General features: G+C 46.6%; 1 protein-coding gene across 1 annotated transcript in view; it reads right to left on the minus strand.

Annotated features, from left to right (window-relative positions):
• The window catches only part of Elk3 (ETS transcription factor ELK3), a 65,061-nt gene extending 47,410 nt beyond the window's left edge, over positions 1 to 17,651 (minus strand). The window contains exon 1 of the mRNA XM_036170209.1: positions 17,264 to 17,651. The gene's annotated coding sequence lies outside the window, so the exon portion shown is untranslated. The remainder of the gene's footprint in view (positions 1 to 17,263) is intronic.
• Between the last annotated feature and the right edge of the window lie 5,148 nt (positions 17,652 to 22,799).

The following is a 22,799-nucleotide window of genomic DNA, read 5'->3' on the forward strand; positions in this document are numbered from 1 at the left end:
CTCTAGACTATGCCCGGCAGTTTGCCGTGTTTTAAAAATGCTTCTTCCATCTGAGGAGAGAATTTTCAGGCGAAATCGCTGACAACCACTGTCATAACAGGATTACAATTCACTGTCTACACAAACTGCCCAACTCTTCTGGAACTCTGTCATCTGTGGGTAAATTAGAAGGACTGGACTGGCTTGCTGGTGGCTCCCATACAAGGCTGTTTTCTTTGGAAACTAAATGGATGTCTACATCATCTCCACTGCGACAGTGTCCTTCTACTTCCTCCAACATCCGCAAATTCATCCACTTCCCACCCCACCCCGGCGGGGCACAGCCCAACCCTATCTTATCCCACATTTTCAGACCTCTCTCGCCCGCCTCATACAGACCCTCTTTGATCTCTCATATGGCAATGTCCCAAAGCTTCCTAAGGTACATTTTGTTCTTCCTGGGCCTAGAGAAGAGGTGGGCCATTGACAGGATAAATAAATATCTCCTGTCCCAGAAGCACACACCTTCCATGGACCTCAAAGATGCAATTTTCAGTTCTACCTGGGTCAGCCCTGGAGTTCAGAATAATATCCTGTGTGCAAGCAGACGGCGGCAAAGCTTATGTGTGTCATAGCTGCCTTATAAGAAGCAAGGATTCCACAAACTGGCTAAATATTTTTAGCCAATACTTCATTAGCATTCCCAACATCCCCAGCAATTCCAACACACAATGAAAGACAAGCACCCACTAAACAGGTGTGTAACGATCCCATTTTTTTTTTTTTAATCTTAATTTCTTTCTGGGTGGGGTGGGGTGGGGATGAAGTGTTTGGCTTCATAGATGCTTAATAAAAGCTAAGGGTCCCACAGACATTTAGCAATCACTCTCTTGGAAGAAATAAGGCATTATCCACTTCGCCAGTGTCTTCTGGTCATCTGAACCCTACATGCACTATCCGGGTGGCCAGCCACACCAACAGAGCAGGCAAGGTTATCTTCAACATACAAACCGCCACTTCCTTGCTTATTTGAAAACAACAGACCACGTGTTATGGAGCAGCTAGATCAAAGAAAGAAACCCAGATTTCGCAAGGGAAGCTGCAGTCACTGGTCTGTCCATGTCCACCTCTCTGGGTATCAGTAGGTCCAGGAGACGGAATGAGAAACCATAGCACTATGGAGGGGAGAAAACTCTTTCCAGATAACCAGCTGGGCTCACAAAGCAGACCGTGTCTTGAGACAGGAGGAGGAGGAGGGCTGTAAAACACTGAGGTTCCGGCAGGGTGGGTACGGCTGCCCCGCCCCCCCCCCCCCCCCCCCCCCCCCCCGTACCCCAGGGATGCGGACCATGTTTTTCTTTCGGCAGCAGCAGCAGGGCTGTTCCAGACATTTTTTGGATGAAAACCTGCACATGTACTTTCCATGCGATTGTTTTCATTGTCCAGGTTCTTTGCGTGAGTCTTATTTCTGGCTCGAGGCACAGCCCCCATCAGAGGGTCCTCACAGCTTCCTCTTCTTCTGCAGGTTGCAGGCAGGAAACTGGAAAATGGGCCACAGGAAACCTGGCCTCCCACATCTGTCCCACTTTGTAACTGCTGCTCTGGTTTCACTCGGCCTATGTGTCCGCTCTATTTTAACCCTCCACGCGACAACCACACCGTTCTCCAAAACAACGCTCGTGTGCTTAGGGCTAAGAATGTGCCTGTTGGACTTTTTGGCTTCTCTCAAGCAATGAATCCCCGAATTCAATAGAATCTCCAGTGAAAATTCAAGACAACTGCAGAACACAGGACCCAACAGAAGCCGTTCTAGGTAAATAGATTTACAAGCTGCCTGATGAATTCGAACTTGCCAGGCTTTGGTGCAGAACAGGAAAGGAAGCTGTAAATATACGCCTCACTACAGGCAGCCCCACTGTGAGGGAACTCAAAGGTACATTTCCTCCGTATCACAGTCTGCTAGGTTGAACAATATGAAATAATTGTTCTCACGGTCAAACGCCGTTAAATAGCAACAATCTCATATATCCCACCTAAAACATATAACCGCACACCTAAAATAGATGGGAACACACATCATCATCACAAACACAGGGAAGGGTCTTCCTTGGGCATTTGACCCACAGACCATTTTGAGGACTCCCTGAGGGAAAAATATTACATACATGTCTATGCATACAGATATAAACCCGTGTATGCTTGGAAATATCATGTCAGCAGGGTTTGTAGCCATCTAAAAAGGGACCTATAAGTTCCAAATCAAGAGTCCTGGTCTGAGGAAACACTGGCTACATTCTCCACCACTGCCAATACTAAGAACCATGGACTTCTCCAGAAAAGAGCTCGGGCCCAAACTTCCAGCCTTAAAGGAGCCTTTCCTCTAACTGTTAACCTTCGATGGCCATGTATGGACCAAGCATTGTGTTTAGTACACTGAGGACATGTCCACACTCTCCATCAGCCCTGTCCACCAGGAAGCCAAGACTCAGAAACACAAAGACAGATGCACGTGGCCCCAGGAACCAGAAGAGCAGACAGACCCCCAACCCAGGAATATCTGCTCCAAAGGCCGGATCTCTAATCACAACACACACCGCCACGCTAGAGCGGTGATTCTTAACCTGTGGATCGAAACCCCTTTGGAGTCACCTAAGACCATGGGAAAACACAGATATTTACATTCTGATTCCTAACAGTTACAACAAAAAGCTATGAGGTAGCAACAAGAATAATTTTACAGTGGGGGTCACCACGTGAGGAACTGTGTTGAGGGGTCACAACGTTAGGAAGGTTGAGGACAGTTGCTCTGGAGGCTTTTTTCTCATACCTCTCTGCTGCTAAGACAATAGCCAGAAGGCACAGTGACGTTCTCGGCAGGATAAAGTACAGGGGTGCCCTTCATTTCTGATCTCACCACTCTGTGACTCCAGGGACTCTGACTGGGCCGTGTGATGAAGGAATCCGAGCTGGGGATGGTGGTACATGGAGACAGAGGTAGGTGGATCTCAGTGAGTTCGAGGCCAGCCTTGTCTACAGAGCAAGTTCTGGGACAGCCCGGGCTACATAGAGAGACCCTGTCTCAAAGAAATGAAAAAATTTAAAGGAATCTGGGTTATTCTGCCACAATTTATTTTAGCCAATTTCTTTGATGAACAGAGATAGAAATAGACAGGCAGATGGACAGATGGGGGAAGGACAGAGAGACAGACAGGAAAAAGACATCAGATGGACCTGCCAGGTTCACCCAGTGGGATTGTTTAATGGGGAATTGAGCCTCAGAGTCACACGGTGCAAAGAACCATCGACAAGTGGGCCTAACTCTCCACTCACTTTTTTAAATGTTAAGTCAAAATCTGGGTAAGTTGAAGCCGGACCCTGACTTCATAATGGAGCCTAAGATGACACTGATTGAAATTGTAATCCACCTGCCTCAGCCTCTTGAGTAGCTGGGATTTCAGGCCTGTGCCACCAGGCCAGGCTGAAGGTCGGTGACAAATGACAGAACAGGCCACGAGCCTCTGTGAACTCCAGAACTCGGTTGCTCTTCAGAGGTGGAGGGACCAGTCCTGTTATTGGACGTGTGGACACCAGGGCTGTGGAACCAGAGGACAGAAGGAGGGGAAACCTAACCCCAAACACGGGCACTTCATGGCACTCATAAATGAGTCGTGAGACTTGTTCCTCATGTGGAGAGGGACAGCCTGGGGTCCCCGACCTGTGTGTGGGAGCCCTTGAAAGGGACCTGGCACCCAGAGCAGCCTCAGTGACTTCCCATCAGGAAGACGGGCAATTCAACTTACTAAAAATTGCCAACTGTCTTTGAGTTTCAATGTAAAGCAGTGGACACGCCTCCCCAACACTCTTTATCTGTGTATTTCAGAGGTCTTGCCTGGAATGGCAAATCTTCTCCCCGAATTTCTAGCTTATAATGTTAATAAATTCAGTCTTGTGCATTGGGGGTGGGTGATGGACATTGGGAGTTGGGCTATGAAAACAAAACAAAACAAAACAAAACAAAAACAAAACCCTGGCGCCTACCAAGCCTTTGAGTTTATAGGCTCTGAGATAGGACACAGGTAGCTCTCTCCTTCAGGGTCCCCATCTACAGAAGGCAAGGTCACTCTTGACAGGACCATGGGCAAAGTGAAAAAAAAATTTTAAGACTGAAAGTATTTTGCAAATAAAAAGTACATAATCCAGGTAGGGTACACAGCTAAAGGCTAGAGCAGTCCCAGTACACTTGAGACCATGAGTTAAGGCCACCAAGCACCACAAACAGGAACAACAAAATAACAAAGTAACAATGCACCACGGTCCTTCCAGTAAGAGGAGACTCCAGTATTCAGCGGTCTCCTTAATCAAGAGGTGTTCGTACATCAGTGTTTGTGTTACCATCAGGAAGGGTTTATTCACTTAGATACCTGAAGATGGCTTTTCAAAAAAATAATAATAATAATAATCAAAATAAAGGCAATCTTCCACGCCACTTCCGGGAGACGGAAAACTGGAATCCTTCAGATAAACTTGAAAGCTTTACTGTGCTAACCAGGAGGCTGGTGGAGGCAAAAACATAAGCCGATACAGTGAGAACACTTCTGCACGCCACAGAATGATGGTGGGTTTTCCACATCCCGAAACCGAGGCGCTTCCTGCCAGAGCATCCTCCGGCTCTCCCATTGTGTTGAAACTGCAAAACCTTTCTAAATCAGGACTTCCTCCTATTATGCTGCAGAGGCGTCTTTCTGGGAAGGGGGAAACTCCTGAGGTAAAAGGTAGGAATTCCTGTAGCACCACCCAGTGGAAACATGGGGTGGGGTGAGGGTGGGGGGCGAACGGAAGCACTGAGTAAAAGTCATGTCAGCTCCTCTAGCTGAAAGTCCCAGCGCTGTTCCTTGGCCATTGATGGCACCCTGCAATAGGTCCTGCTTACACGTGGCCTCTCTTGCTCCTGGGCACAGGGGCTGAGTAGGGTCAGGAAGCATGGTGCAAGCTTAGGAAGGAAGGGGTCCCAGGTGGGGTTAGGTGTGAGCTACCTCACAATCCCTTCCTCTCCAAAGGATTCTGGGGATGGGAAGTCTGCACAGCTGTCCTGGACATCCTAGACGTGATACAAGGATGGTCAGGCAATTTCCTGGCAGAGTGCTACCCAGGCATCTGGGTACCTTCCTCTTCTCCTGGCCAGCTGCACATGGTCTGGCCACCTCTGACATCACATTTAGAGATTCTTGGAGACAGTTATAGGTCCTCTCCTTTCTCGTGGGTCCTGTCTCCACAAGAACATGACTACCCCTTTCCTTCCAAACCACTATGAGTGTCACAGACAACAGACAGGTTGTTTATCTCCATGTCATTAACTGTCATCACCAAAACACAGCTTTCCATGAGGATCTGCTTCCCAAATGTGTGGTGCATTCGACTAGCTTTCTAGGGAACCAGAACAAGCAATAGGAATCCTGGACCACATCCTTCCAGCTTCCTTCACAGAAGCCCTGCCTGGCGAACGAGAAAGGCCATGTCTACCATGGAAGCTTAGGAGCTTGTCTTGGCCACCAAAGTTAAGACGATAATTTCTCAAGTGTCTAGCTCTGTCGCTCTGTATCTAACACACACACACACACACACACACACACACACACACACACACACACACTACAACCACCACCACCATCATCAATAGAATAACAAGAAGATTGTTTCAGACAACTCTCAACCCTCCTAGACTTCTCTCTCCCAGGACCAACTCCACTGCAACTTTTAAATCTCTTGGTTCCTAATGGTACATAGATAAAGAAATAAAGAAAGAGAAATCAGCTGGCTGATCTCGCCTTTGTCTAGAAGTATATGATTAAGATTAAAATGTTTCTGTATAGCACATTGGAACTACTGATATTTTGCAGGAGGCTAACAGTATTATAATTGCTTTTGCTTAACCAAAACACTTGCCAGTATCGAGACTGAGAGTATCTGACATGAGCAGATCTCCGGTGCTGTTAGGGACAGTATTCTCACACAAAGCCGTTATGTGCTACTGATGTTTATGGACGAGAGTTGGCTGGAGATGTCGTGTTTGGCTTTTGGAGAAGCATAGAGAGCCCCTCACAGAGTGGTTACCTGTGCTAGGAGCTGGGTGCTTCTGGGATCTATCATTCTCAAAGCAAAGCTGTTTCATGCTTGAGGAAACAAAACTCCAGACACTAATGCTCGCACCCCAGTCTGGTCTTCAGATTCTATTTGGAAGTGACGCTAGAATCAGTGTGTCTTCACCCACTCATGTGTGGGCAAGTGTGGAGGTGTGGTGGCATCTGAAGTCAGGAAGGTGGCGACTGGCCCCATCAGCTTCACTGGCCTGCATGCCATGTGTTCCTCTTGCATTTTCCTGCATGGGCTCAAGTCTAGGCAGATGGGACGTGGGTATACTGGCAGATGCAGAGAATTCCCTCCAATGGTAAATAACGTCTAATAAAGCTCTTTTAAAAAAAAAATTAAAAAAAACCAAAAAACAGGAAGTAACAGCCCAGTGGTGTTGAGGTAAGCCAGAGGTCACTCAACTCTTCATGAATGTCTATTTTAAACCACACCTGGACAACAGCAGTAAGTGAATGGGACACATTGAAAATACCTTGGTGTTCTTCATAGATGCTGTTATTCCTAAGAAGATGGTTGCAGAATGCACAGTGCGTGACTTCAAAATTGAAGTCTTCTCCAATGTCTTACACCTAAAACCTTTCCAAAAATTCATCATCCAAACACACTGAATAAGTACACAGTGTTGTGTTGCCAATGGGCCATTCACTCACGTCTCATGAGTGATGCTGCACAAAGGTCATCAAAAGCATCTAATGAAAAAGATGACACCCGTATCAAACATCCCTCCTTGAACTCCTATGCGGGAGTCTGCCATTCATGGAGGTGGCTCTTTCTGAAATTACCACATCCAACTTGATGCTGTTTCTTCCCTCAGCATGGATGTATGAGCTATAATAACAGCCAGTACAGGATTTAGATTGTATTTCCCCCCTTAATCAAGAAGAAAATTACCCCTTTGGAAAGTGAAATAGTCTAATCTAGCAGTGATTTTTTTTTTTTAAGATTTATTTATTAGGTATACAGTGTCCTGCCTACATGTATGCCTGCAGGCCAGAAGAGGGCACAAGATCTTATTATAGATGGTTGTGAGCCACCATGTGGGTGCTGGGAATTGAACTCAAGGCCTTTGGAAGAGCAGTCAGTGCTCTTAACCGCTGAGCCATCTCTCTAGTCCCTAGTAGTGAATTTATAATCTTCTACAATGAGGTCTTAAGCGTGTGTGTGTGTGTGTGTGTGTGTGTGTGTGTGTGTGTGTGTGTGTACGTGTTGAGTACACATGTATACAGAGGTCAGAGGGCAACCTCAGACGTCATTCTCAGGAATAGCATCCACCTTCTGGAATGAGGACAGACCGGCCAGTGAGCTCCAGGGATTGACCTATCTCTGCCTCCCCTGCACGGGGATTACAAGCAAGTGCTGCCACATGCGTGGGACCTAGGGATCCAATCAGCACTGTAAAGGTAATAGGTAACTATTAAGCCATTCCCCAGGACAGCTTCTACTCTTTTAAGGACAAAATTCTATGTCTAATACTGTTTTTGTTGTTGCTACTGCTGCTGGCATTTTGAGATAGGGTCTCGTGTAGCCAAGGCTGGCCTTGAATTAACTACGTAGCCAAGAATGACTCCGAACTTCTGATTCTCCAGCCTTCATTTTTGGAGCACTGAGGTTACCGAGCTATTATTTCTACCACAGCTAGTGAATGTGGTGTTAGGGATGGCACCCAGGGTCACGTGTGCCAGTGAGGCATTCTCCCGACTGACCTATATCCCAATCCAACCTTCAACCTTCTGAGAACCACAGAACTCTTGCATTGTCCTATTTGATTCAGGCGTCTTGGTGATTAAAATGATTCACTTTAAAAGACAATTTCAATATCATGTACATTAGTCTATTTACCCACATATCATACATTCAGAGTCGGGGTGATTTAAGGGAATTCACCAAAACCCAGGATACCAAGCGGCCGGCTGACCACACTGTTTTTGCCTCAGCCATCAAAGATGAAGTGAGTCTGCCCAAGGCCGCGTACTTTTGGCTAGGAGCATTTGGAGGTACAGTTCTAAAACACTTTTTTCTTTTAAAGAGACAGGAGGAGGCAGGAGAGGTGGGGGGAAGAGAACGAGACAGAGATGGAGAGAAACTAATGCCCTCTGGTCTAAATGGCCTCTGAGGGTGAAGCTTGGAGAACAGAGATGGACAAAGGCAGAAATAACTTCCTTACCAATGATCCTGAGTCCTGGACTCCAAGGGTTCAAGTCCAAGATCACACAAAGAAACTAAGGCAGCGAATCTGCTACTTAACCTTCCAGACAGCACTAACTGCCTGGGTGCCTCCTTTATCTGTCCATAATGGGACTGGCTGGCATTATTGGGAATCTAAGCTTTCTCTTTCCTGAAAATTATAGCGTAAACCCAGGCTCTCGCCTGACTTCCTATATTGAAACAATGATTCTTCCGGGTGGAGAGGCACAGTAAACAACATTCCTTGGGCACCTTCCTAGGTACAGAAAGAGGGCTCAAATCCCGCACAGGCAGCCTTGCTCCCTCCATAGGAGAGCGAGCTGTTTCGGACGCTTTTGAGGTCACATCCTGCTAGGTTCTCTTAGACCCAGCAGCCACTGTCTACCTAAGCAAACACATATGTACACTCCCCTTTCCACACCCATCTCTTTCATTTTTTTAAAATAAGCCCTGGAGGAGATGGGAATGGGGAGGTGGGCTGGGGGGAAGGTGGGGAGGGGGGTGCGGGAGAGGGGAGGACAGGAGGATCCATGGCTGATATGTAAAATTAAATTAAATTATAAAATTTTTAAAGATCCTAATAAGTAGAGTTTATATCTCCACCTCCAAAGGCAAATCTAACAAACTCCAAGAAGGGGACAGTGTTGGGACACTCCAGTCCAGATTCAGTGAAGCCTTCCAGCAAGACGTTCTTCATTTCATGTCAGACAGTCATCCAACATCAGTACCCCCTTTACTTGCTTGCAGTATTTCTTAGGTGAGCACCGTGAGAGTACGTGACATCATTTTGAGGATGACAAGCTACGGGCGTGAGCAGTCTCCCAGCTAATTCCTAGACACACTGGGGAGCTGGCCCTGGGGTAAATCTTGAGGCTTGTTTCGGTCACTCTTTTCTGACTAAGATCATGGTGGCAGGGCTGGCGGGGGAGGGTACCTGCTTGATCATATATATTCTGGTTAACACAGACTTGACCCCAACAAAGGGCTCCTTCGCAAAACCAAGGGGAAACTAGTTAGTATAACTAGGCCTCCTTGGTCAATAAATGAGCTGGTCTTTAACCCATCTTTCTATTATGTTAAACTCGGGCAGAAACATCATTGATTTCAAAAGGTGACAGACACTTCATGTTCTTTCTAGGTAAAGAAAGGCTTTCATCCGAACACGGCAGGACTCAAAACGGATGATCAGGGCAACTGTGAGAATCTTGTCCTGAAATCTTCCATAAAGGAGTAAGGTGTCTTTAAAATTGAGGAACTCTGGAAAGTGCTTTCTAGGAAAGTCCTCGGAGCTGTAGCCAGCCATTCTTGGGCTAACACTGATCCTAAAATCAGAGCCAAGTTTGTCTCAATAGTAACAAAGTAACCCAGTTTCTGAACACCCACCTTCCTTGGAAGTTTAAATAAAAACTATGGCAAATGGCATTGGTACTCTCTTCTTGGATGGCTTTATGATTTAGCCAGGAGACCTGCCTGTTAGCAATTCAGCAGGGCACTTTCTAGAAAAGGGCTGGGTCTATGCACAACAAGGCCATTTATCAAGCCCAGGCTACGTTGATAAGGCTTCTTGGCTTTGTTTTGGTTTTAATTCACCAAGTACCAAGTGTTGCACACAGCGCTGGGTGGACATAAGGACGAGAAAAACAGATGTGGGCCCAAAGCGAGCGCCCAGCCGGATGGGCATCACAGATGTGGAACACATCAGGCTGCACACACTTGCAAGGACCCCTCACTCTCTGAAGCTATCTGGTTCAAGGGTCTAGACAACATATTATCACATACCCTTGGTTGTGGAGTTTGGGGTAAGGGGTATTAATAGGTAATTAAAAATAACAGCCAGTCTCCGGATATACACACCTGTAACTGTTTAGCTCCTGGGTTCAGACAGTAAGAGTCTGGGTAATGAGGAAACCTGGGAATAAAGCCTCTCTTGAGGGCAGGGGTCCCAAGGGAAGGTTGAGGGCCAGCACAGGTTTCGCCTGGGAGGGGATAAGTGAGGGAAGAGAGAGAGAGAGAGAGAGAGAGAGAGAGAGAGAGAGAGAGAGAGAAAGCCGAGGAGGGAGGGAGGGAGGTAAAGTGGTGTCAGCATGGTACAGTGATGTACATGTACAGAGCATGTATGACATGATGACGTCTACTACCCTGTATGCCAAAAAAAAAAAAAAAACCAGGAAAACTACTAAGTTCATTCAAACAATATAAATAAAGGATGACTGTTGATTGCAAGCCTCTGAAGAGTGGATTCCCAGCAGAGTGCAGAGGGAACAGTAAGCGCTTGAGGAACAGAAGAAAGGACCACATGTTGACGAGTCTGGCTGCATCCATCACGTGCAACTGCAGCTAGAGATGTGTGTCTTCACCCCAAGCTGCATCCTCTGGAAGGATCTGGTGGGGCAGGGAAGCCAACTGCACAAAGGCTGGTGTGAGCTCAGAAAGGCTGGAGCTCCTGATGCTGCCAGGGTCTGGGGACAGGGGAGGATAAAGACAGTGGGAGCCCTTCTGAGCAGCAGAGGTGATGGAGCATACCATTACACTCACAAGCTCCCACAAAAAAGGTAGGGCTTAGCCTGGAGACAGGGACCTTCTCTGGGACAACTCAGACTCCAAGCCCAGCCCACCTCAGTCACTGTGCTCCGCAGTATGAGAGGGCAGAAGGTCCTTAGAAATGAGCACAACATTCAGCTCTGTCCCCAAACTCAGGGAGAATGGAGGGAAGCCGGGCGGGTGGCACTGTCCTTCTTTGGGTCCTCCTTATTCAATAAAGGGTCAAGTGAAGTCAACAGGAAACTTAAATTGCTACATTTGGTCCTAAGGTAGCAGAAAAAATTCATATCACATTTTCACAAGGCCAAATATGCCCTCAAAAACAAACAACAAACAAACAAACAAAACCTGCTATAGGACTTGGGACTTGACATTCAAGCCTCTCCATTTCAGTCACATTACCATCCAGCCAGGGAAACTGAGGCACAGAATGATTAAGTAATATCCCCTTAACCCAGTTAGTTTTAAAGCAATAGTTTCATTTTTCCTACAACACTGATTAAATTTTTTACATCAAATAAACTAGAAGAGATTCTTCCTTTTCCTGTATGATGAGGAAATCCACATATCCTACTGATTCATGTTTAGCCATACATACAGTTAAGTAGAAGGACTGCAGTATTTTATCGAGGAATTTTGGGATTTAAAAATTTGCTTGGTAGAATCATGAAACTGTTCCCATTGGAATAAAAAAAAATACCCAGGAAATACTTTGAAGTAATGTAAATAAAAATATTACATATGAATGTATGTAAACCAATGCCTTCTTTTGTTTGTTTGTTTGCTTGCTTGCTTGTTTGAGACAGGGTCTCACTTTGTAGTGCAGGCTGGCCTCAGACTCATAGAAATCAGCCTGTCTCAACTGCCCAAACACTGGTGTCAGAGGTGTACACACCAAGCCCAGCAACACCTATTCCCTTCCTGTTAAGGTAAAAAATATATCAGGGTCTTATTGTCTTGGTTTGTTTTTCTTATTGCTGAGAGCCCTAACCTAACCAGTCTTTAGAAAACACATCCAGATATGTGTGTTTTATATCTACTCCATGATTCCTATCAGATTCGTGACTAAATGGGAATGCCTTAGCTCCTATGGCTTGAGAAATACTTAAAAATACTAAAAGCCTTTGAGTCACTTTGAGTGTGTGAGTCAACTCATTTTAGTTTGATTCAAGTTCGAATGTTATTACAACCAATCATCTTGATGACTTTAAAATTATGCAAGTACAATTCTCAGATAAGTTATAAATTCTATTGAACTTTTTCAATAGTTCAGTAAATCTTCCCAGGAAATGTAAATCACTGCATGTCAGTAAAGTTGCTAGAGTTCATTCTGAGAGACAACTCAACCCAAATCACATTTGTCTGAAGTGACCATTGCAAAGTTTATTCTCAAACCGCTGACCTGGGTGCGGATTTCCAGGAATGAGCACAAGGCTATTTTAATTCTGATTGTGGAAGAGAATCACAGAGAGTTAAATATTTGAAGAGCAGTTACTTAAAAAACAGAATGAGCTACCACCTTTGGAGGCCTTCAGGACTTGTTAACAGAACACTAACCACACAAACACAGGGGTAATTTAATTTGCTGGTGCTGCACTCTACATGGCAAAAATGGAGTCACCATGGTGTCACTGCCATGGTTTCAACCAAAAGGTTGACTTCAATTCAAACTGGCCATTGGCAATAGTAATATTGAGTTTTTTCTTTAAAAAATCAATTTAAAACACCAAAGTTTGGGAAGTATGGATACAGCAATAAATAAGGGTTGTCTATGTGGACCGGCACCTCTCCCCTCCACATCTGGATCATCCCAAGGTGTATTTTCCAGCTTAACTTCCATTCTCTTCCTTCATCTAGCATTCTGTTCTGGCACGTAGTGCCCTCACTTCCTGTTACCACAGCCCGATACTCTACTGCAAATCATGACTCACACTTAAGTCATAGAGAAACTCATCAAAATCCCAAATTTCACAGCACACAGGAACCCAATCTTTCAAGAGGGCAGCATTCTGAGTACATTCCAGAAGACAGAACACAAGACCAGTTCATTAGAAATCATGTCAACCCATCCCCAAGAAACACAAGCTCAATGTTTGGCAACTTGAGTCTCGGTACTCATTATTAAAATGCACCATGTGGGATGCTATGTGAAAATCAGCTATTTTTAAAAGTACGACATAACTCCAAATAAAACCTTGCGAGCACACATGTTCCTGTGTGTCTGTATACACAGCACACATTTTAAAAGACTACAAAAATATACAACGACATGTTAGCAGCAGGATTTTTGGAGATGTTTATTGTTGTCCTTGTGGCTTTCTATGTTTTCCTAGGGTAATTTGTGATATGTTTCACAACCAAGAAAAACAGAAAAAGTAACTTTTAGAAGATGCCTTTTGACCGGTGTGGTTCCAACCTGCTCTAAATCACCCTTCAACAGTCAAGAAGAGCTAAGGCGTCTACTACACAGAAAATGTCTGCCTGGAACATACAAGGCTATTTGGTGAATGTGAGGGATGTCATGCCACTCACAAATACGAGTGAATAAAAGCAGGCTGAGGAAAAGGGTCACCAGGGTAAAACCAAAACAAAGGGAGAGCCCTTTGCTTTTTATGCATGATGAGGAGCGTGAGGCCTGGAAAGGACAGAAGACCATGTCTTTGCCTACACAGGAAAGGAAAGAGGACTATGTCTTCACCTATGCACGTCAAGGACCCAAACTACCTACTAGTAAGGAATAACTCATCTTACCCCAGGGAGTCCTATCCCAGGGGAATGTTTTAATTAAGTGCCTTGGGCTTACATTTTGTAACATCTGACAATACCATCTATATACATATAATTTAGTGGCACAGGACACACAAAATCCAGTATCTGATCACTGAGAAGGAATATTTTAATTCATACACACTGCCTGGAAGTCCTCTAAAAGCAATTTCAGGAACAGATTTAAGTTCCACAAAGTTATGACAAACATAAATTTAAATGTATGACCTCAGAGCTGCATTTACTGTATAGTAGCATTTTTTTTTAATTAGTTGCTTTCTTACAGATGACAAAAGGGGAGGCTTTTAATAAATGCTTAGGTAACTTCAAAATTCAAGTGGGGCTGATAAAAAAAAAAAATCCTGCTCTCCCCCATCCAAATACTGCCCTTCCCATCTAAAAGGCTTCAGTACTGGTTGTGTGAAGAGTCCAAGCTGAGAAAGGTTCAAAAATTCTGCTCACAAAAGTCACGGCATCACAATGTTAGTATCTGTCATTCTGTGGCACCAGAGGGGGAAAAAAAGGCAGACAGGAGGAGAGGCAGAGACAGACAGACAGACAAAGACCGAAACAGACATAAAGAGTATGCTGCCCTCACGAAAAGGGTAACTGAAGAGTTCTGATGGCCATTAGTTGAATGAATACCCATGAGAGCATTTTATCACCGTCACCAGTAAGGTGAATGAGAACAGTCCCTCTGTGTAAGCACTACTAACACTTGGGGCTGGCAGATTATTTATGGGGAGGTGTCCCGGGCATTGTTAAATGAGTAGCAGCACCCCAGGCATCGGCCAGTGGATGCCAGTGGCACCCTGGTAGGTGTTCTTTACAGGAAGCAAAATCAGCCCTGAAGAAAAACCACAGAAGCAGATCTCAAGCATCTTCAATAACTTGGATGGACTCTGACACCCGTCCTTCTTCTGATCAGAACAGCGGTTCTCAACCTGGGGGGTCACAACCCCTTGGAGGTCACATATCAGATATTTTCATGACGATTCATAAGAGTAGCAAAATTACAGTTATGAAGTAGCAATGGAAATAATTTTATTATGGTTGGGGGGCGGGGGATCGCCACAACACGAGGAACATTAGGAAGGTTGAGAACCACTGGATTAGGGGTGCCTGTGAGCACTCAGAAGGCTTCCCCATCAGTTCAGAGTTCTGTCATCCAGCTCAGTCACTCTGCACCAACAGTTCACTGACCGCCCACTTAACACTAGGAAAGGTGCAAGAGAAATCTTGAACTTGGACCCACTCACTCAGATAGGGTGGGCTGGCTGGGTTGTTTTGGGGGTACATTTGCCACTGGAGAAGTCATGGTAACACCTTGGAAGTCTGAAGAGGCAGCATATCCTTGTCAAGAATGAGTCCTGTGCTTCCAAGGGGGGGGCTCCCTAAAAGTCCCTTTTTAGTAACGCTACACATTTCTAGTCAACATTTAAAGACTTAAGAAAGGAAGAAAAAATGAAAAGCCAGAAGGCCCAAGCTATATTTGGCAACGAAAGGCCATCACTTTTCATGCTCTGGGGGTTTGGCAAGCAGAGTCATTACTGGAAGCTCTTAGGACACTTGTGTCCGACAGTCTCCTTAACTGTCTGACCTGTAGGCCCTCCTAACACAATCTCTAATTTTATAATCCTCATAAATTCAAACCCATAACTGACCTTTTCCAAATAAATGTGTGCCACAGAAAGGAGAGAGACCAGAGACTATTTTGTTGGGTAGCAAGGCTCAGAAATCGATTTAGGCTCATTAATAGATGCCCGGAATATGCTGGGTTTCCCAGCGCCCCCCCCCAACAGAGCCCAGGCACAGATGGGAGAGGATGGGCAGACATGTGTGTGTGTGTGTGTGTGTGTGTGTGTGTGTGTGTTGTTTTGTTCTCTGTTGTCCAATCAAGTCTTACACACACACACACACACACACATACACACACACGCATGCACACACAGACGAAAAGCATGTTAGCCTGTGAACCAAAATGGCCAGAGACTTCCAAGTTTTTTCGAGACGGCCCTGGAAAGACTGGCAGGGTGGAGGAGGCACCTCTAAGTCAATAAGGCCGTGACTTTCCTGGCTCAGCAGCGCCTGCTCCGCAGGCTGACAGTGGCTAGCACAAAACCCCTCCTGTGCCGAGCAGCGGAAACTCCCAATGAGATTAGTCGGTGTGTGTGTGTCTGTGTCTGTGTGTGTGTGTGTGTGTGTGTGTGTGTGTGTGTGTGTGCAGACATTACTTAGCAATGACTAAAGAGGCTCTCTCTTCCTGCGGCAGCCAGTGGAAAATTCAAGGATTTTTTTTTTCCCCCTGCAGCAGCAGAATCCCTTTAACCCTCTCCCCAGCCAACTCCAAAAACAACTCGGCCTCCCCCCACCCCCACCCCCAACTGTCCCCACCTCGGGCAGAGGGCTGGAGGGACTTAAAGGCCAGCAAGGGGCTTTCAAAGCGGGGAGGGAGGGAAGGAGGGAAGGAGGGGGCCGGCGGGGAAGGGGCGGGGGACCCTCGAACACTACAAAGGAAACTGTAAAAGGGCACAAATACATAAACCTGAGAAGCTGCAAACCACAGTTTCTTTGTGAGCTCCTCAGTGAGTCATTTTCAAGATGCTGTCTGCAGCCAGTTTCAAAGCGGAAGCGCACGGCAATTAGTCTTGCCGTTTCCAGACAAGCCAGAAACTCTCCCGACACTCGTTTTTTTTTTTTTTTCTTCTAAAAAGCCCCTTTTGCAGTTTCTGAAATAGCCTTTCTTGCTTCCACCCCCACCCCGCCGCGTAACTGCAGCTTATCCTCGCAATGATTCGGTTCAGAAAACGTAACAAAACAGAGACCCCTTAATTTTTTTTTTGTAGCTCCCGCCCCCAAATTAATCCCCGCTTCTCCTCCAAAAAATAATAAAATAAAAAGTTCCAGTAACATTACAGGCCAGCAGGCAGTTGTTGGAAGTTAAAGAACTGAGAACTTCAAGAGCATCCCTTGCCCGGCCCATCTCCCAGATCCGAATCCGGACCAGCAGACTCGGCCGGCTTTTAAAGGTCCCTTGGACTGGGCGTGCGCCTGGGGCGGTGACCTGGGCGGGGGTCACCTGCCCAGCCAGAGTGGACACGCAGCCCCGGGCCCCACATCTCCACGGCCCACGTCCTCCACCCCCTTCTCCATCCCTGTGCCCTCCCTGGATCTGAGCCCCCGCGCCTTGGTGCCCATGCTGAAGGGAATCCCGACCGCAGCCCCAGCTGGAGGTCAGCGGCGACCCAGCCTCCAGCCACGCAGCCGGCTCCGGCCACCATCCTCCATCCCAGGGCCCCGGAGCCTCGCTCGCCAGCCTGCAGGGGTGCGGGAGCTTGCACGCCCGGGGTCCCCGTCCACTAGCTTCGCAGCGCAGCCCCCAGGCCGGCACACGAGCTCCCGCGGTGGTGGCGGTGGTGGTGGCGGTGGCGGTGGCGGTGACGGCGCGCAGCATCCTCCCCCTTGGGGACGCACCCCCAACCTCCCCCACCACAATCCACAACCCACACCCCACAACGCCCACCGCCCCACCCCCACCAGTCCAAGAAAAGAAAGAAGGGGAAAAAAGAAAAAAGGAAAAAAAAAACTAGCCCAAAGAAAACTTTGCAAGCGTCGGAGCAACAGGCAAAACAGTCCTGCAACCTACCCAGATGTGGGGGAGCGTTTGGGAGTCTTCTTGGGGAGATTTCTAGGAGGACCCGGGCGAAAGCCCCCGACTTTCCATGCTGACAGGCGTCTGCAGACGGTCTGTTGCTCTTGTAATGAGATCCTGATTTTTCCCCCTTTTTTTTCTTTCTCTCGCTCCTCTTTTTTTTTTTTTTTTTTTCCTCTGCTGTGTGTGAGAGCAGGAAGTTGGAGCAGTCAGGCCGAGCCTGCTCACTTCCTTTACTGCATTATTCCCCAGGCGGTGTGCAGTCTGTGTAAACAGGCTTTTCCGCCCCGCGCCGCGCGCCCGGGGCCGCGGCTGTGCGCCGGGGCTGCTCTCCCAGACCCGCGCATACCCCCGGCGCCGGGCCCCGCGCCCGCCCGCACGCCCCGCGCGCCCCCGCGCCGCGCCCCCGCCGCGCCCGCCCCGCTTCCTGCTTGGCCACCCCAGGGGAGGAGCCTGGGGACCCGCCGGCAAGGCCGCCGCCCCTCCACACGGGCGGGCTCCGTCGGCTCCGGTGCACCCGGCTCCCTGAGCTAGGCATCACCCTGGTGGGGTCGTGCCCTGCAAAGCTGGCCTGCAAGGAAGCTGGGCGCGCTGATCTCTGTCCGTAGGCATGGAGGTGTTGGGAGGAATCGCGAGTGGGGTTCAGGGCTTGGACGCTCTGGGCACTGGGGTGCTTTTATTGCAGACCAGGCGAGATGAAGGTGAATAGATGTAGTAGGGTGTACACAAAAGGAGATGATGGGCGCTTCCTAGAGATGCGGTCGAATGGAGTTACTGTCAGGGACTTACTGAACAGTAACAATATAATTAATAATAATAGTCATCATTTTAAGCCAACTTTAGCATTAGGGTCCTCTTTGGGGGAAAACTTTTTAAGAGCCACAAGCTAGAAGCCAAGTTTCTTAAGAAAGAGACTGGTAAGGCTGGAGAGATGGCTCAGCCCTTAAAGGCTAGGCTCACAACCAGAAATAGAAGAAAGAGACTGTAAAGCGACTTAACAGACACCACCTTCTCCTGCCTACTTTGGAGCTCCAGGTGGCTTGAGACTCCGGAAGGGGCACCCTGTGGTCTCAAGCCTGGACTCCCCGCCCCTGAGAGCACTGGCCAGGATCTGATTGGAGAGTTGGACATTGCTCTGAGGCTGCAGGGGGACTGGGTCTCTAATTAACAAACCTTTCAACACTGTTTCCCCACCCCAGCCTCCTTCTTCAAACTCACAGCCTTCCAGAACCTTCCAGCCCCATGCACTCACTCTTTAGGGTTTCAGATCAGTGGTTTTCAAACCTGAACGTTCAGCATGGGGGAGAGGGAAACAGTGGCTTGTTAAAACCCTAACTGCCCGGCCTTACCCCGCCTGTCCCCTGCCTCCTGTGTGCCTGGTGTGTTGTCAGAGCAGGATAACAGAATCACCGTGGGATGGGGATGGGGGTGCTTTGAAAACTAGCCACAGCATACCATCGAAGACCAACACCAGTTTCCAGGTCAAGCAGACCACATTCTGACATTTCCTCGCTTTCTTTTTCCTAGTATTTGTGATGTCTCTGAATTACTTGTTTATAAGTATCTCTTTACTATTAAAGGTCCGGGGGATTGAATTCATGGAAATAAATACCATCTTCCCCCACCTGCTAGTGCTTATCCGGACACCCTGTTAAACAGGGCCAGCATTTTTGCTTAATAACTGATGTGTATAACCTGTTGGTTAGCACCAGGCTCCCCAGTGCTCTGAGAAGAAACAGGTAAGAAGTGAAACAGAGCGAGGGGGGTGGGAAAGGGGGCTGTTTATCAAACCCTGATTTTCCATGGCTCATTTTCTACTTTGGAGATTATCATTTAAAATCCCTAGCTGGCTTCTCCTGTCACTCAGCAGAACTCAGACTGTGTGTGTCCCTATACGATCCAGCTGTCTGTGTGAACTCAATGTAGAATGTAAATGTACCATCCAACTCAGAAGCATGGGCACTTGAGGAATGCATGTTGCTTTTTATTTTAGAAAGTGTGTGTCTGGGAGAAGCCAGTCTGAAGAAGCTAAATGTATGATTCCAACTCTTCCAGAAAAGGCAGAACAGTGAGAAAGTTGTAGTCTCCAGGAGCTGGAAAACAAGAAGGCAGAACAAGATTTTGAGGGCCAGCCATGAACTGCCTTGTGTGATGCTACAGTGGTTATTGTCAAAAACCCACAGGTTGTCTTCAGGGCCATCAAGTGAAGTGTGTGGGCTTCAGGACAGGATGTGTCGAAGTGTCAAGGCGGGTCCTTTGTAAGTGATGCCTCACTCTCTCGAGGAAGATGGCTGGGGGTTGGGGACACAGGAGCTAGACAGCAGCTCAGAGAGAATGCTCTAGAAAGCTGCATGGATCTCACTTGGAAGTAAAGTAACTTGCCTAGCATGCACAACCCCATGAATTCAATCCTCATCGATGATAGATAGATAGATAGATAGATAGATAGATAGATAGATGATAAACAGATAGATAGAGGGGGAAAATTAATTACAGGTAGATTTAAAAAAGCACAATCTGAAGGGGAGAAGAAAGTCAACAGAGTGAGTGATATTAGACACTTGGGTTTGGTGGTTCTGGGGAGAAACCAAAAAGTAGCTGGCCATCATGGCTTTGGAGAGGCATAAGTATTGGGGGTGCAGCAGTGTTTAGTGTTTGGGAATGGACAGCGAAATGGGGTAAAGGGAACATGACTCACTCTGCAGTAAGTGTCCACTGGAAGACCCAGTCCTCTGCTGCCCTTTTGAACTGTGCTTCTGGGACTAAACTATCCAGCCTCACTGAGCCCAAACAAGCATCCATTTCCTACTGATTTTTTTTTTTTTTTTTTTTACAGTGAAAGCCACATCTACATTAAATGTAACATGCATTATGGAGCAGGGTTAAAGAAGTTTCACAGATCTGTGGGTGGCCTCGTGGGACCACCTTCCCACTCCTTGTGGTTAGCGGATTTGCTGGGGACGCTGAGAAGCAGGGATTTGGATTTGGATTGTCTCTGGAGTCTACGGCCTGTTCCTGTGTAGCTACAGTGAAGGAGATTCTCTTTTTCCTTTGTAATTATAGTTTGGAAGAAAAAAAATAGCAAAATCTGCCAGGCTTAAGTGGAAGAATTCACTTCTTTTTCTTTTTAATTGTGGCTTTGAAAATAAGGCAGTAAAATGTACCTGTTTTAAATGTCTTGCTCAGTCATGTTAAGTGTGTTTGCTTTGTTAGGAAGCTGATTCCCCAGCACACATTCATCTTGTAAAACTAAAATGCTATAACCATTAAGCACAACTTTGACCCCACCCTTAGCCTGCCCCAAGCCTTTGGAAAGCCTCATTCTACTTCTCGCTCCTATGAATTTGATGAGATGCTTCATGTAAGTGGAATCATACAATATTCGTCTCTCCTCGACTGGCTTATTTCGCTTAGCATAACATCCTTAAGATGAAAGCTGAATACTTTTCTGGTCTATGTAGACCCATCTCTTGGCTACTGGAAATAATAAGAATTTGTGTTTTATTAATTTTTGTGATGCTGGGGGTCAAGTCCAAGGCCTTGTACATATTAGATAATCCACTACATCCCAAGCCCAAGAATTTACATTTTTAAATTGTTGAAAACAAAATTTTTAAAGGGTAGCATCTTGCAACAGGTGCACATGACATAAAATTCAATTTCAGCATCCATAAAGTTTTATTGGGACATGGATATGCCTATTCACTTATACGCCATCTAACATCGTGTTTGTTCCACAATGGAATGGATTAAAGCTGTGACAGAGACCATATGGTCTGTACAATTGAAAGTATTTCCTTTTTGGTTCTTTACAGGAAACATTTGTCTACCACAGGCTTAGCCAAAAAAATTATGAATCCTTTTTGATTGTTGTTGTTCTTTTGGGGCTGGAGAGGTTGGCATGTTTTCTGTTTCATTTTGGTTTGCTTTAGATTTGCTTTTTGAATTTTGAGACAGGGTGGAGAGTCGGGTTACACAGCCCACCCAGGCTTACCTCAGATTTCTGGTCTTCATGCCTCAGCCTCCCAAGTATTGGGATTATGAGCATATACCACCATGCTGACAATTATAGATGAATTTTAAAAGGCCTTATTAATTAAATACAAGGAACCAGGTATTGGGGTAAATTCTGAAAGATCAGAGAAGCAGAACATGCCACAGCTAACCTCACCTTGCCAACTTCTCGGCTGATTCTGTTTCCTCAGACTGGAAGCCTCTGAGTCCTCATCCGAATGGATCTCAGCTGAACTGCTGCTAAAAGCCTCAAAGCTTAAAAGTCCTCTAGTTCCTGGGCTTCACACCGTATACACCCTTCTGCTTCCTGCCAGCACTTCCTGGGATTAAAGGCGTGTGTCACCAAGCCTGGCTGTTTCCAGTGTGGCCTTGAACTCACAGTTATCCAGAGGGATCTCTGTCTCTGGAATGCTAGGATTAAAGGTGTGTGCTACCACTGCCTGACCTCTATGTTTAATATAGTGGCTGTTCTGTTCCCAGACCCCCAGATAAGTCTATTGGGATGCACAATATAACCACCACAGACAATGGCTTGACTTTCAAATGGTTTTCTTCCTTGTTCCAAAGAAGGCCTTTATTTGTTATATCAGATGAAAATCTCAGTGTCTTTAGCAACCTGCACATCCAAGAATTGCCTCTTCAGAGTCAACTGTGCTTCATCTAATTCCTCTTATCTGAAGAGGTGAAAATAGCTGGCTGCTCCAGGCACAGCCTTGAGATGCCCCTTCAAGACTCTAGTCATAGTCTCTGAATGGACCTGAGCCTCGCTCCTGATGGGCCCTGATCCTGGTTTTACATCCCAGCTGCTCGCATGGGGCCTCACCCTGCCCCAGGCTGATGTCAAACCCAGGAATCTGCATTTCTCCAAAGCTCCACCCAGACCACCTTTGTCCTTGAAAAGCAAGCGTCAATGTCTTACCCATCCCTACTCATCTCTCCAGCATCTGGTCTCCTCCAAGCAGCCTTCCAAGATCAGCCAGATAAACCACCTGGCTGGAGTTTTCTCCAGTCCTGCCTGGCCCACAGTCAGAACAAATCTCTCTCACCTGCCAGTCCCCAACCAAGTAAGCACACAGAGACTTATATTGTTTACAAACTGTTTGGCCGAAGCAGACTTCTTACTATCTAGTTATTATATCTTAAATTAACCCATATCTATTAGTCTATAAGTTGCCATGTGGCTCATGGCTTACCAGTACCTTACATCTCACTTTTCATGGCGGCGGCTGGCAGCGTCTCTCTGCCTCAGCCTTCCACTTCCCAGAATTCTCCTCTCTCCTTGTCCCCCCTATACTTCCTGCCTGGATACTGGCCAATCAATGTTTTATTTATTAACCAATCAGAGCAACACATTTAACATACAAAACATCCACAGCACCGAACCTTTTCTCCTTACCCATACACTATCATGTCTGAACTTGGTGGAGACCCATTGAACAATTTGTTCCTACATGTCAAATTCCTTTATTGAATCATTTGTCTCTGCCCTGTAGGTCAGATTCTTGGAGAGGAACAT

This window comes from Onychomys torridus, chromosome 20, assembly GCF_903995425.1.
Source record: "Onychomys torridus chromosome 20, mOncTor1.1, whole genome shotgun sequence".
Classification (NCBI taxonomy): Eukaryota; Metazoa; Chordata; class Mammalia; order Rodentia; family Cricetidae; genus Onychomys; species Onychomys torridus.